We start from the raw sequence: 15804 nt of genomic DNA on the forward strand, positions 1-15804 counted from the left end.
GCACCTATGCTCGAATTCATTGCTTGGTTTAGACTTTAAACTGTGGAGGCATATGTATTTTCTGACCAGGCATCCACAAAATCACCTATGTTTCCACCTCATCGCTCAGCCAATGCATTTTCATGCCACCATCAATTGAACTGACTTAGCGTTTTCTTCTCCCTTCAAATATTTCCCCCTGTTCTAAAAAATTATACTCAGACCCAAATGAGACAGCTTAAAGTGAGTTCATTCACTTTTATTCCAGCCTTCATGTCTGAAGTAAGGTTTTTCTTCACTTTTGTGGTGATTTGACATCCTGAGATTCATATCTCCTTTTCGAAGACACAAATTGGAAGAATTTTACTTTAAAAATTGAAGAAAATATAAAAGTGAGGAGCAGTATAAAAGACACATACTTGCTCTTAGTGCAACGGCACACGCAGCCACCGAAACCATGGCTAGCAGCTAGCTCAGCTGTCTCACTGGAGCCTCTGAGGCATCACGTGACATGGGGCCAGTAGCGCAGACTCCGTGTCTTAGGAGTTCACATTCTGAGCTGGGGATGTCAGAGAAGAGAGGTCATTTTGTAGTGTTCTCATAATTCGAGGTCATCTGTATTTAAAGTAAAACGCATACTTCAACAGTGGTACGGACCGCGATTAAGAGACGAAAGGCAAAATAAACAGACAGGTCTGATAAAGAGAAGGCCACAGTGACATAGGGAAGTAAAGGTTTTATACCTCTGGCCTGAGTGACCACCTGAACATTTTTCTCATCAATTCTACATAATTATCAAACATTATTAGTAGCAGTTCTCTGAAATGTAAATGAGACCAAAGTAATACTAAGAGAACACAGTTAGAGGCACGCCACCTTGGAAGAGTTTAGACAACCTGCCATGTAAATCTAAGAGTGGTTATATATGCCATTCGTACTATTTTTGATACACATTTGGAACTTCTTTAACTGTAGTGATTCCAGTTTGTAAAAGGGATGTGCCAGTTAAAAGTATATTACTATATTAATTTTAATAAGTATCAGGCATTAGAATTGGATATTTTTTATGTTTTATAAATTACTTGCAGTAGTAAAGTCTGCTTCTTTCTTTTTAGTTCTTGTCTTTCTTCTATTGATCTTTTTTCATTTTTTTATAAATGCCGCAATCTCTCAGAAGAAAGTCATTCAGCAGTGCTTACTGAATAACTATAATTGCTCCAGATATTTCAACTTAAATTTTTTTGCTATTAAGTGTATTTTATAATACTAGCATTAGTTTGCAAAAGCGATGTCCAGAAACTTTAAAGATGGTTGAAGTTTGAACCTATCATCATTATGTTACCCCACAAAAAATACATTTATCTTACCCGGGAGGTGTCAAAATATTAGAAATCCATAAGTTCAAAAGGAAAGACACTGGTGTGAGCTAAAAGTATTCTAGGAATTCAGCAAAAGATCAGGAAGTTCATACAATTTAGGGAATTTAGTCTAATCATTGCCCAAGATAGAAGAAACCTCTGCATTTGTAATGCAACCTTTCCCAAAGTATCAAAGCAAATTACAGAATTGTTTTCATTTGAAGATAATAGGATCAGTTTGAAATATTTTTTAAATGGTAAAAATGACCTAAGAAATAATTCCCCACAGTCCAAAAACATGGAAACACTTACAATTAAATATAAATTAGATGTAGCTATAGTATTAGTTTTTTGCCACCTATACTTTAAACCAACCCACCTATTTCACCCCCTCCCCAAATGTGACCCCCAAGGCAAGTTTCAAATAATACACGATATTCAAAGTGTAAGGTTTCTTTCTCTGATTTGCTCCCAGCTTAATTTTACCAATTCTGGTTTCCCTGATTCTAATATGTTCGTTCTAAACCCCATTTCATACCTCAGTCCTGCTTCTCTCCCCCCAACTCCCTTATTCAATTTGATAGCACTCTGCAGGACTCTTCCCCAAGGAATAAATAAGTTATAAGTAACTATCCAAGATTTTTAACAATCAATACTGCATGAGACTAAACCTATCCAAACAGACACTGGTCATAAACATTGGGTACTTCCATACTGGTACACATCTGCTCAAAAGTATTCTATCTCCCTACTTAGATTTAATCTCTCTGAGGATCTATTTTTCTACTCACTGGTCCTTGCATCTGTCTTTGATATGCTGAGTTCCTACTGCAGTTCAAAGTCAGTCATATGTAATTTAGGTCCCATGATCAGTTCACTCCTTCTTGGATTAACCCTCCAAGTCCCTTTTTTTTTTAAAGTTTTTCTTTAAATTCAGTTTAGTTAACATATAGTATATTTTTAGTTTCAGCGGTAGAATTCAGTGATTCATCAGTTGCATATAACACCCAGTGCTCACTAAATCAAGTGCCCTCCTTAATGCCCATCACCCAGGTATCCCAGCGCCCCCCCTTCTCCCATCCAGCAACTTCAGTTTGTTTCCTATAGTTAAGAGTCTCTTATGGTTTGTCTCCCTCTGTTTTCATCTTATTTTATTTTTCCTTCCCTACCCCTATGTTTATCTGCTTTGTTTCTTAAATTCCACATGAGTGATACCATATGATATTTGTCTTTCTCTGACTGACTTGTTTCACTTAGCATAATACACTCTAGCTTCATCCACATCATTGCAAATGGTAAGATTTCATTCTTTTTGATGGCTGGTAATACTCCATTGTACACACACACACACACACACACACACACACACACACCACACCACATCTTCTTTATCCTTTCATCTGTTAATAGACATCTGGGCTCTTCCCATATTTTGGCTATTGTGGACAGTCCTGCTATAAATACTGGGGTGACTGCAAGTCCCTCTTAAAGGACAGGGGATGAAGGCTGGCAGCAGGGATTAGGGATTAATGGGCCAAAAGAGATCTCCTTTTTATTATTTACGAGGTTCTTCATTTAAATGTTTTCTCCATGATGCTCTTTCAATTCACGATTGTCTTTCAATCTCTATTGAGCTGCCGTATGATCTGTAACAACTGAAATGACAGAAGCTCTCCCTGGGCCTTAAAGGTTCTCAATGGAACCCAATATTAGAAAATAAGTACACACACAGTTTTGATACTTGATAAGAACAAGACATTTCTGTTATTTTCTCCTTTTCTGTTATACAGATCTAATTCAAGATAATTTAGCATGTGTGTAGCTGGTCTAATAAATCATATCTCATCAACACATACCTCTTAAAGTAAAAAGAAAACAAGCGATTTATTACATTAACCATCCCATTAAATTAGTGAAAGTGATTACATTTGGACTTTTAGAAAGAGAAATAAGACCCTTTACCAACTAAGAAGAAAGGAAAGTAACATTTGTTTAGTGAATAAAGTACGCCAGAAAGTATAATGAGTACTTCAATAATACATTATCTCATTAAATTTTTACACAAATTCTGCAGGTAGATGTTATTAACTCCCTGAGTTTTATTCTCTGTTGTAGCCACAGGTACTTTGCAGTCCAGTGCCTGGAGCCAGATAAATATCTATTGATAGAATAGATTCCTAATTTAGATGAGAAAACTAAGACTCAGAGTTGAGAAATCTTAGTCAAGGTAACAATCTTAGTCAAGATAAATCTTCATCAATTTGTAACAATTACTAATATTTATGGCTTATCTACTCTGTGCCAAGTAATTTACATGAATCCTCTCGTTAATCTTCACAACAATCTTCACAACCCTTACTTTCATTTTATTTAGAGAGGAACTGAGGCTCAGAGGGCTAAGCAACTATCCCCAGTTCACACAGCCAGGAAGCAGCAGAAATTCCAGATTCTGGACCAGGCAGTCATAGGCTAGAGGATGCATGCTTCGCCACAGACATACGGTCTCTCTAAGCAAAGTAGAGATTTGACACCAGCTGTGACAATGCCCAAACCCAGGCTCTTGAATAACTCTAATCTCAGGTTGAAAGACATAAGCAACCTCGGTCTTTTAGCATCTCCAAGGCTGACAAGTTTTGATCATCTAATCAAAATATCCCCTTTTTCTAGGCAGAAGTGATCATTCTTAATTATCCTTGTAATATGCAAAGTAAGCTTAAAATTCTACCTCTCAAAACTTATATAAAGTTGCTTAATCCTCACAAAGCCCTATGAGTATAGGCATTAGTTCTACACAGAGATTAAGTGACATGCTCAAGTTATAGCTGGAAGGTGGCAGAGCAGAGACCATTCTCCTCACCACTACATGTATCTTGTATAATCACAAACTGATGAGAGGGTCGAAAGAAAAGTTTAGGGTTCTGTGAAGAGTTTGACTGGGGGACCTAACTTTTTTGAGAATGAAAGGCATTGCCTCGTTTTAGTGAGCTGAAGAATGTTCCAGGCAGGGAGAACATGATGTTTGAAGTTTCTAAGGTAGGGAGGCATTTGGCCCAATGGAGGATCCTGAAGTAGACCCATGTGACCACTGTGCAGTGATTAGGGAAGGGCAGGCAGCTGGAGAGGACGGCCAGTCAGCACAAAAGGCTCTGTTTAGAGTTTTGGGGTTTTTTCCTAAGAGTGGCAGAAAGCCATTAGGGTTCTGAGCAGAGTGATGTACTCCAATTTATGTCTTAAGGCAAGTGTTGGCTGATGTGTGAAGATTAGACCAGAGGAAGCGAAGGGCAGGAAGAACCCAGTTAGTCAGAGGTCCAGGTGAGAGGTGAGGCTGGCTAAGCACAAGTGGTAGTCACTGTGGAGAGTAGACAGTCAAGCAATGGAACATGGAATCAAAAAAAGTTTGGGCATGCATTAAATGGGTCCATAAAGCTGGGAGGCAAGATAGTACCATGTAGGATTAAAAATAAAGGTCCACCAGATGTACACTGACATTTTTCATGAGAGGCCATCCATTGTCTCCATTTCTCAATGAAACTCTCAGGACACCCACTTCTCTTCTCTTAAATCTCTTAGAGAATGGATGGGCCACACCACTGCATTGCCACTAGAAGTTCTCTTTTTCTCCTGCTCAGATGGCACACCATTTGTAAAGTTAAACAATTCATTTTTCATAGATGTGGCTGGAGGAGAATTCCATCTCATGTTGTTAAAAGACAGAATGAGGATAAATTACTTTATCCTGCACAGTGTCACATTTAACCCTAAGGCAATTTGAATTTACATTGCCACTTTTTTTTTTTCAAGCAAAATCTTTGTATGTTGTTAGGGTAAGGCCTTGATCTATCTGTCTGTCTGTCTGCCTTTTTTCTTTTTCTTTTTTCCATTTTGAGACACAAATCAGAGTCCCTTTCTGTTTTATGGTGAAGGGGTGTGTGCCAAATCCATCTCTTCTTACTAAAACTATGGATTTGTTATTATTTTTGTAATATTCTTTAGAGTTTCAATGTCTAAAAATAAAAATGTATCCTCCCCCAAAAATACTAGAATAACCTAAAATCTGTTGTTGAAATATGCATATCAAGAGAAATACTGCAGTGTGATAGGTTGAAAAATGGTATCTCAAAGATATCTATACCTTAATCCTTAGAAACTGTGATTCTGTTACCTTCCCTAGCAAAAAGAACTTTGCAGATGTGATTGACTTAAGGACACTGAGATGGATTATCCAGGCAACCCAATGTAATCATAAAGGTCCTTTTAAGAGGGAGACAGGATGCTAAGAGTTAGAGAGAGGTACTAAAAGCTGTTACCCTGCTGACTTTGAATATGAAGGATGGGGCCACTAGCCTAGAAATGCTGGCTATCTCCAGAAGCTAGAAAAGATAAGGAAATGGATTCTCCCCTCAAGCCTCCAGAAGGGAAGAAGCCCTGCCACCATCTCGACTTTGGTCCACAGAAACTGTTTCAAAACTTCTTACCTCTAGAAATGTAAAATAATAAATTTGTATGATTTTAAGCCATTATGTGTAGAAATTGTTACAGCAGTCTCCTGGCTCAGTGGGGAGCCTGCTTCTCCTTCTGCCTGTCACTCCCCCATTCGTGTTCTCTCTCTGACAAATAAATAAATAAATAAAATCTTAAAAAAAAAAGACAAGTAGCAATGTGAGCTAGTGGTTTAACCATTGTAACTTCAGCTTCATTACTGATAAAATAAGGAAGCTATTTTCCCAAGTCCCTTCTAGTTTTAAAACTCAAATTTGGAATTCACTTTTGCAGCAGAGATAATATTGCAAACCAAATATTCCATGTGCTCCCCACATTTCATCTTCTTCCTGAATTCAGGCAGGGCCACATGACTTGCTCTGCTCCATGTGCTGTGAGAAGGGGTTGGCCAAGCATAAAGAGCAGGCTTGAGTTCCCTTCTCATTCATAGGAAGCCTAGTGATCAAAAGTTGAGATGGCTGAGCCACAGGTCAAAGGAGACTACACTGTTGAGGCACCACCTAAAAGACAGTGTTGTGGAGACTTACTTGACCTACAGATGTCTTTACAAGAGAAGAAATAAGCTTTAGGTATTAAGACACTGAGAATCTATGTTTGCCTGGTACCAAAGCATAAGCTTATCCTCATCTGTCTGCTGAATAATTAACCATCAAGAAGAAAGAGTAATGAAAATAATAAATAAAATGAGAAAATATACTTGGCCCAATGTAAGATCTTATTAAAATTCCTAAGTTTTAGAATCATCTGAATCTTTCAAGTTTTTATTTCTCATCACAAAACACAACTTTATGTTCTATGTAAAAGATTGTAAAATCTCACAAAAAATTCTCCTGAGGCTTCCCAAACATCAAAAGATCTTTAAGCAACATTTTGAAAAGTTAACAGAAAATTAATCTTAAACACACAGTACTTTGCACTTATCTTCTCCTTTAAAGTGAGTGAGTTTAAACCTTCATTGAAAAGGTGCTGACAAAATGCATTTTGACAGATGATAATACAGTAAATTAGAAACAAATGTAGATTTTAAGGGTCACAATAAGACTGAGTAAAAACTGGAATACAAATGCATTTTAAACATGTCCTACATCACACTGCTTTAGAAAGTCTCTCTTCACTGTTGTTTTTTTTTCTTTTAATTTTTTATTTTGACCTGTCAACTCACAATCAAATATACCTATACACTGGAGATACTTTAAAGGTGCTTTCTCTTATTAAAAAAAATATGCTGAAAATTCATGGACGTTACTGTTTACAACTATTGCTCCTCATTTTTTTAATGTAAGTACTACTTTTTTTTTTAGAAAAATATGTTCTTTTTAATGAATTAAACACCACAATGACAGTATAGTTTATTCAGAACTAGGTCACAAAAAGTGGGCCTGTTTTATTCAGGATGTCATGTCCCAGATGTTAAAATCTCAATTCTATTCCAATGTGACATCTTCAAAAACCAGAAAGCACCCTGAGGGCCTGGAGCAAGGGAAAAAGGGAAGACATTTTTAAGATAAAACAAAAAGACCTAATAGTATTCGAGGCTGCCTATTTTATAGCTAAAAGTTTATTGACAATCACTATGAGGCAGTTGTGCCTACTCTACTGGAATTAATTGATGATACGAGATCCCCTACCTACTTCTGGAGATGTCTTGAGGATTATTACATAATAGAGAGAATGAACACCATATGCTAGCAACTTAAGAATAAATTAAAGGGGGCATTCTACAATTTGTAAACAATGACCAGTGAAGAGGAGAACAGGCAGCGAATGGGAAAGATCAAGATGAGTGTAAAGATAAGAAGTGACACAGAGCAGTGTGATGAAGGCAGGAGAAATAAGGAAGCTTAAATAGCTTCTTTCATTTATGCACATCGAAATGAAAGAACTGAGTCAGATCTTGGAGCAGGTGCTCATAACTCAAGGAGTTCGGAGGGGGCATCGATGGGATATTCAGGAGACATTAAAACCTCCACATTTGCAGTAAATACTGAATATATATGTGCATTTTTCTAGAGAGAGAAATATAATTTTAGTCAGATTTTTTTCAAAGTTGGAAGATTCACTGAATCCAAAGAGGACAATTTGTTATAGTCTGATGCCAGGCTTAAACAAGACTCATATGAAGCATAACCATCATGGCAGTCACATCAGAAAGTGGCCCATGATCCAAAGCCAGTAGGAGAAAGACAGTGCAGGTCGGCTGCACTGGCAGAAGGGCTGAGGTCCTCCACCCACCCACCCCCTCCTGGTGAAATCTCAGCTGTCCTTCAAGGCCCAAATTAAATGGCACTAGCTCTTCAGCACTATCCTTCTGGTATATTAGAAAGAAGGCACATACATATTTTTTTTAAGTAAAATCAATGTAATAATTATGAATTTGTTACTGGAGAAACTGGAACCCTTATGCACTGGCTGTAGAAATATAAAGTGGTGTGGTCACTATAGGAAAAAGTGCTGTGACTCCCCAAAAAACTAAAAATGGAATTGCCGTATGATTCAGCAATTCCCCTTCTGGGTATCTAACTGAAAATATTAAAAGCAGAGTCTCAAAGAGGTTTTGGTACAACCATATTTGCTGCAACATTTTTCACATTAGACAAAAGGTAGAAGCAACTCAAATGTCTCTCAAAAGATGAATAAACAAAATGTGGCATAAACATACAAAAGAATATTATTCATCCTTGGAAAGTGAAGAAATTCTGGCACATGCTACCACACGAATGAACTTTGAGGATGTAATAATTAGTAAAATAAGCCATTCACAAAAAGACAAATATCGTATGATTCCACTTTATATGAAGTATCTAGAACAGTTAAATTTGTAGAGTCAGACTATAAAATGGTGGTTGCCATGGGCTGGAGGGAGGTGAGAATGGAGAGTTGTTTAATGGGTGATATAGTTTCAGTTTTGTATGATAAAAAGAGTTCTGGAAATTGGTTGCTCAATAATTCAAACATATAAACTATATACTTAAATATGATTAAGATTATAAGTTTCATATGTATATTTTGCCACAATTAAATTGTTTTTACTTTTTTTTTACTTTTTTTTAAAGCATGGTTTAGTTCTATTCAGTAACTTAAAAAGTAGCAAAATCAACTTTAGGAAAACAGAAATGAAGATAGAGTAACATTAAAAATTAAAGGAATTGATAAATACAAGATGAGTGGGAAAATTAATGAGCATGAGAGAAAACTTTGCAAAACTCTACCCAAAAGAACTTAAAATTCAAGTGAAATGGATTTTTTTAGGAAAACGCAAATTTCTGAAATTTAACCCAGAAGACAGAAAAAAACTGAAATAGATCAACTGCCATGTAAGAAATGGAGAAACTTAAAGTGGGGCGGAAAAAAACAAAACAAAACAAAACAAAAAAAACAACCTCTAATGCTAAGTGGAATTCATGTAGTAAGAGATGAGTAACTGAGGATCCCAATTCCTAGCATGTGATATTTGTTTAGTTGTGATTTGACCACTGACACAGGGAAAAGCATTTGTAAGCATAAGGATATGTTTAGATGGAAAGGCAACCCAGAAAAGTTGTTCTCTCCCTACTCTGAACCTTCAATGCCAACTCGACTAGATTGGCTTAACAAAGTTCCTGACTAACTAGCTATCAGTCCCTCTCTGCTAAGGGAGCCCTAGGAAGCCCCAGTGATTGATGGAGATGATCAGTGCCATGTGATTCCCATTAATAACTGGAGCCAGGAGGAACATCTGATTAAAGGATAGGTAACATATAATATGACCAATGGTCTACAAAATTTTATTAGTCAATCGCACTCACTTTCGAAATTTTACTAGTACCAAAAAACCCCGGCTGTTCAGTGAGTCACTGAAGCAGAAATAGATGAGGGTAGCCAAGTCATGTTAATAGCTGTATCGTATTAATAACACAGAGACGTAAAGGATCCCCAAACTCAGCTGCTAGAAGGCAACACTGTAATCCACCCAGAGTGGCTCTGGATCTTAACGGCCTTTCAGTAACCACCCCCAGAAAAAGCCTGAGTAGACTAGGATTCCTGTTCTTCTACTGAGGCCCAACAGATTGTGTTTCCTTAGCTTCTCACAAGGCCTAACAACACAGCTGGAATTCCTGTCTTTGTCTCTCCCACTTAAATCCAGATGGTGAAATCCACCACCACCCCCCCCATTTAGCTGAGAAAGTTTCTGTTCTGGGCTCTAGCCTAAGAAACAACTCTCAGAAAACATTTTGAATTCCTGAACTGGTGGCTTGATTTACCACTTTGGAAAGATGGAAGAAATTGGTCTTTTTCTAAGGCTGAAAAAATTGTGGGGAAATTTATTAATGGGATTCAAGAATGTGATGGATTCTTACACAGGTGGTACTAACCAGCTGTTCTCCATCTCTACTGAGAGCAGAACAAAGGGAAACGGTGTTAAATTGCAAAATTAGGGATTTTGTCAATTTAATAAATCACCCGGCCCTCCTCCTCTCATCTCCCACTCCCTGTCCCAGTTGCTAACCTTTCCAGCTAAGTGTTCATTACTAGGCATTTCATTTTCAATTCCATTTATTCCGAAGTAGGAGGACCTGGGCAGCCCTGTTCTTTGATTTATGGACGTACAGTGGACTGCACAAGTCCTTCTCAAATCTGCGTCTGTGATGAAGCATTGCTTGTCAGAAGCATTACGCAGAGCAGCAGAATGAGGGCGAATGCTGACACACTTTTCAGTTCCAATCACAGCGGACTTCTGACGCCAAATAGCACAGAGGCGCACAATTTCTCCACATCATTTTGTCTATTTCCCTCCAAACAGCATGGTCACAGGACACTTGGCCCTCAGTTCCAGGGAAGCCCTGACAGCTGGGAGTGTGAGTAGTACAAGGAGAAATTTAATTCTATGAAATGAACCTAATGAAAGTACACAGGCATAGCAGAGTCTTGGGGCCAAGAAACAAATGAAAGGGATACTGAGAAAATGTGTCCACGGAGAGTGGACTGTGCTTATAAGGGGTGGCAATGCAGAGAGTGGTAAAGACTAGTCAGTGATGTCAAATTGAGATGTGGTGAGGATTTGAAGACTCATCTCCCCAGTATCTACCCCTTTAGATACCATAAAAAGCAGGCTTCTTCTAAGTTTTAAGAAAGTTATCTGCTGAGGTGCCCAGAGTAATCAAATGAAAAAGACTACAATGTGTTCCACCCAGAGACTCATAATAACAACAAAAAGATATTAAAGCATACACTGGAATTTTTTAATGGGTTTATGTAAAAATAAAGCCACATGGACTATTCCATATACTAAAGGAGGAGAATAAAAGCTAACCAAGTCCTCAAGGACATCACACCCTTCAAATTCGAAAGAAGCTGCTTTCACTTACATGAAGCTTTTGATTTTCTCAATCTGATCGTTCCCCTGGGAGTAAAACTGCTCTCAATGAAGAGACATCAGTCTTCCAGAGGCCCTGACACCAGATAACTGTCCACACATTACGCAGAACAAGAAAATATGTCTGTACCCTTTACAAACACCATCAGCATCTCAGTACCACCCAATTCATTTGGCTTTGATTTTGCCATTTTCCAAGATTGTGAAAAGCAAAACAGTCCTATGGATTTATGGTGGTGCCAATGCTATTTGCAGTAAATAAGCACACTCCCTGAAAGGCACACACAAAGAAGGTAACGGAGTCAATCTGAGGGGGCAGCTGTCTTCACAGAACTTAAATTCTACCAGAGCCACAACATCATGAGCTTAGTAGTTTCACATTGATTTTTGAGTGTGAGAGACTCAGGATGAAAAGAGGACTATAAAAAATACTTAAACTCATCTTTCTCTATTTATAATCCTTTTTTTTTGAAAATTAAGATGAACAAGCAATTTAAAACTAGTTTTTTTTATTATTTAAAACTGGATAACCATTCCTTCAGTAACGTGTGTATGTATATATACATATGGATAAACTTATACATATGTGTAATATATGTAAACATACAATATACAGATATATACATACAATGTATGTGTGTATATAATCATTACTTCATGGCTTTATTTTGACTTTTTAAATCAGTAATTTATCCCATCCCCTACTATGGATCTGTAAGTATGAACGTAATCCATAGTAGAGGCTGAAGTAAAATGTTGACTTAAAAAATCAAAACAAAGCAATAAAATAACGAGTCAGAGTCCACAAAACACACATATCTCATTCTTTTGCATCCCATCTCACATTTATTGTCCGCTGTAGCAAATGTCACTGAAAGATTCAGAAGATATGAAAAACAGTCTTGGACCCCCAACCTCTGAAATTCATGTGGGAGACCAGCTGTACCCACATCTGGAACTTCCCTCGAAATATGCCCAGACCAGGAGCTGACCGGCGTCTGCACACTGCATGCCTTGTCTTACTCTAAAACTGCCTGAGAGCCTTAGTAGAATATTCTGGTCAAAGTTTCCCATATTTTTAAATCAAGATGAATGTGTTAGGACTTATATAAGAAATGCCCATGTCTCTGGGCCATGCAACCAACACTGGCTTCAAGAGCTCATAAATTACTCCTCAGAGCCTTTAAGGGTGACAGGTTGTAAATTTGCTTACTTTGTCCTACACTTCCCTCCAGCCTCACAGCAACTTTCTCAATTTGGCAAATTATCTTTCTCTAGCCATTAGAATTGACAGGTAGGTAAAGGGGGTTGAGAAGCACTAGCGGCCTAATTATCCTAGTGACCAAACTTCTAAAAGTCTGGAGTCTAATAAGAAAGGGTATAAATGCAAGACATTCTCCTTGATTATGTGGAGGAATGTCATTATATCCTCTAAAAGTATACTTAATGAGATAGTTTAAATACTCTGGAAAGAAAGGGGCTTGATTACTACAACGGTTGACATAGTTAAGAGCTCATTTATTGTGGTTTTATGTATCTAAAATGCACTTTCCGTACATAAGAATGGAAATCTGCTGGCTGATAAACTCTTTTAAAAAGAAAGATTCTATCGTATACTTAAATCCCTTTGAGGATACTGAGTGCTCCATATGATAACTATTATAATTATAAGCATTTGTCAAGATGGTTTAAAATACTCTTATCACAAAAAGCTTGATTATAACAGTGGACTGATGTGGTTAGAAGCTCTATCGTAGTGATTGTGTATAAAAGCCTACATCGTACATTTGTGAAATGGAAGAAGGGTTTTTTGCACTAAATGCTAAAAGTCTAGAAAAGCTCCATTTGTGATTTAAGCACCCTGAGGAAGGACAGGAAGAGCTCAGACCTGGGCTTTGAGGCCCAAGCTGAATCCTCATTATTAAAGTCTCAGAGGATTAATAATATATCTGTGGCACTGGAAAAGGTAGTAATAAGGTTTGCCATTGTTTCCAACTGCTGACACTGCAGAAGAGGGGTTTGCAAACAGCTCAACTTATCTGGATGTCACTCCCATCATAATGTGATATATTAATGACATGCCATGAATTATGCTGTAAATAGCTTCATGTTTATTTTCACTTAGAAATGCAGTAAACCAAAGGAGTTTCTAGGCCCAATTTCAAGTTCAACTGTTGCAATCACTCCAAGAGTTTCCCTTATCTGTTTGAATTAAACTTCAAATTACAATCTAAAACCCTGTGGAACCTACTGAACGTTTCACAGGATGATCATGCTGAAAGTGGATTTAACCAATGGTCATTTTGTGACCTTCCAAATGCTTCCCTGAGCAAAAAAAGAAAGAGTGGCAACACAACAGAATCATCCAGATGTAATGAAGTGCTTCTGTACCAAAAACATTAAAAACACAATGTTATTTGATATGTACAGCAAATCTGTGGAGAGAAATAACGATTATAACAGGCCAACAGTTTTAGGAGATATCAAAGGATGATTCTTTCATGAGAAAGCACTGGAAGCTTCTCAGCTATAACTTAAACTTTCAGAAGCTGAAGGAAGTAAATCATGAAAGAGTATGATATCACTTGAGGAAACACCTAAGTTCAACTTAACGAGAAGCCCCCCATGCCCATTTCTCACCCAGAGGGGGAAAGAGTAGAGACATATTATTACATTGCCATCCATTCTGTAGCTAGTACATTTTCAAAATTCATCAGCTGATGAAATATGATGGAAGATGCTTCATGTCATTTCACCTGAAAAAGTAGGCAGTTACTGTTGAAACAAGTGAGGTATTTTATAGTTGGAAGTCTAACGGAATTTTCAGGCTTGAAGCTTCCAGAGGGATAGGTACCCGTTCTTCCAGCTTCCTGGAGAATGCTTGCTTTTAAAGTGTCACCCAAACCATCTCCCAGAAGATTTTCTTAAATATTAATATTCTCTTACTGCACTGTATTATATTGTTACTATCATTTCATTCTTACTGTCCTTATTTTGTCTAACTTGTCTCCAAGCCTAGTGAACCCTGAAATATTATACAGCACACAGAGAAAATCATGCCTATGCATGCTGCACTGATGTGAGGGGAGGAGCTTGCCTGGCTGCCCTGATTGCCGAGGGGTCTCTAGCTCAGCTTACCTGTGACGCACTCAGGTATCAAATGAGAAAGCTCTGTACTAGGTTCTGGGCTCATGAAGATCAGGGTATTTATTGTCATGTCCATAGCTCCAGAACAGTGCCCTTGATAAGTATGTGTCAAGAAAAAAACAAAAACAAAAAAATTCCTTAAGGTAGATTATAAAGCATTTCGCAGCCCTGGCTCTAAATCAAGTTCTGCATTATCTCCAGCCACTCATCCCCACTTGTAATTCATCCTAGGCTCTGAAGTATTCTAATGTAGATTTATGCCCTGGTCCTGTGCTTACTAACATGGTACATGGCAAACACGCAATAAAAAATTCTAAGATCTTCAACATAGCAATGCCAGGATGTTGCTGTTGCAGGAACAACTTGTAATCCTTCCACATACACTATCAGAGCCTGAATTAATCCACACCCTTCCATCTCCTATCCTCATATCCAGTCAAGGGCTAATTCCTACCAACCTAACTTCCTAATGTCTCTCCAATCCATGCACTTCTCTCCATTTCCAGGTCACCAGATCACATCGGGTTTTCATCATCTCTCACCTAGACAATTTCCATACCCTCTTGATCTTTCTCAAAGCATTCACCTGCCTTTCTTCACATAGCAGCCTAAAAGAACCTTCAAAAATACAAATATGATGTCAATAAACAGAACAACCTAGAAGAACTGGAGAAATTCCTAGAAACATAGAACCTTCCAAAAGTATCAGGAAGAAATTGAAAATTTGAACAGACTGATTACCAGCAATGGAATTGCATCAATAATCAAAACACTCCCAAAAAACAAAGTCCAGGCCAGATGACTTCACAAGTGAATTCTACCAAATATTTAAAGAAAAGTTAATACCTATTCTTTTCAAATTTTTTTCCAAAAAAAAAAAAAACAGAAGAGGAAGGAAAACTTCCAAATTCATTCTATGAGGCCAGTACTACCCTGATACCAAAACCAGATAAAAAAAGAACTGCAAACCAATATCTCTGATGAATATAGATACAAAATCCTCAAGAGATATTAGCTAACCAAATCCAATAATACATTAAAAAAACAGTCTCACCACAATCAAGTGAGACTTATTCCTGGATTCAAGAGTAGTCCAATATTCACAAAGCAATCAACATGGTATATCACATCAATAAGAGAAAGGATAAGAACTATAGGGCTTCAAAAGATGCAGAAAAAACATTTGACAAAATACAACATATATTCATGATAAACATCCACAACAAAATAGGTTTAGAAGGAATACACCTCAACATAATAGAGGCCTTATATGAAAAACCCACACCTAACATCATACTCAGTGCAGAAAATCAGAGCTTTTCCCCTAAGATCAGGAACAAGACAAGATGTCTGCTCTCACTACTTTGATTCAACACAGTATGGAAGTCCTACCCTAAGCAATTGGATGAGAAAAAGAAATAAAAGGCATCCAAATTGGTAAGGAAAGAGTAAAACTTTCACTCTTTG

General features: G+C 37.5%; 1 long non-coding RNA gene across 2 annotated transcripts in view; it reads right to left on the reverse strand.

Moving 5' to 3' along the window:
- Window positions 1–420: 420 nt before the first annotated feature.
- LOC121104270 overlaps window positions 421–15804 on the reverse strand; it is a 255092-nt gene continuing 239708 nt past the window's right edge. For both annotated transcript variants that reach the window (XR_005836554.1, XR_005836553.1), the window contains exon 5: window positions 421–538. This is a non-coding gene — a long non-coding RNA (uncharacterized LOC121104270). The remainder of the gene's footprint in view (window positions 539–15804) is intronic.

Source organism: Ursus maritimus, unplaced genomic scaffold (genome assembly GCF_017311325.1).
Source record: "Ursus maritimus isolate PB19 unplaced genomic scaffold, ASM1731132v1 scaffold_20, whole genome shotgun sequence".
In the NCBI taxonomy this organism is placed as follows: Eukaryota; Metazoa; Chordata; class Mammalia; order Carnivora; family Ursidae; genus Ursus; species Ursus maritimus.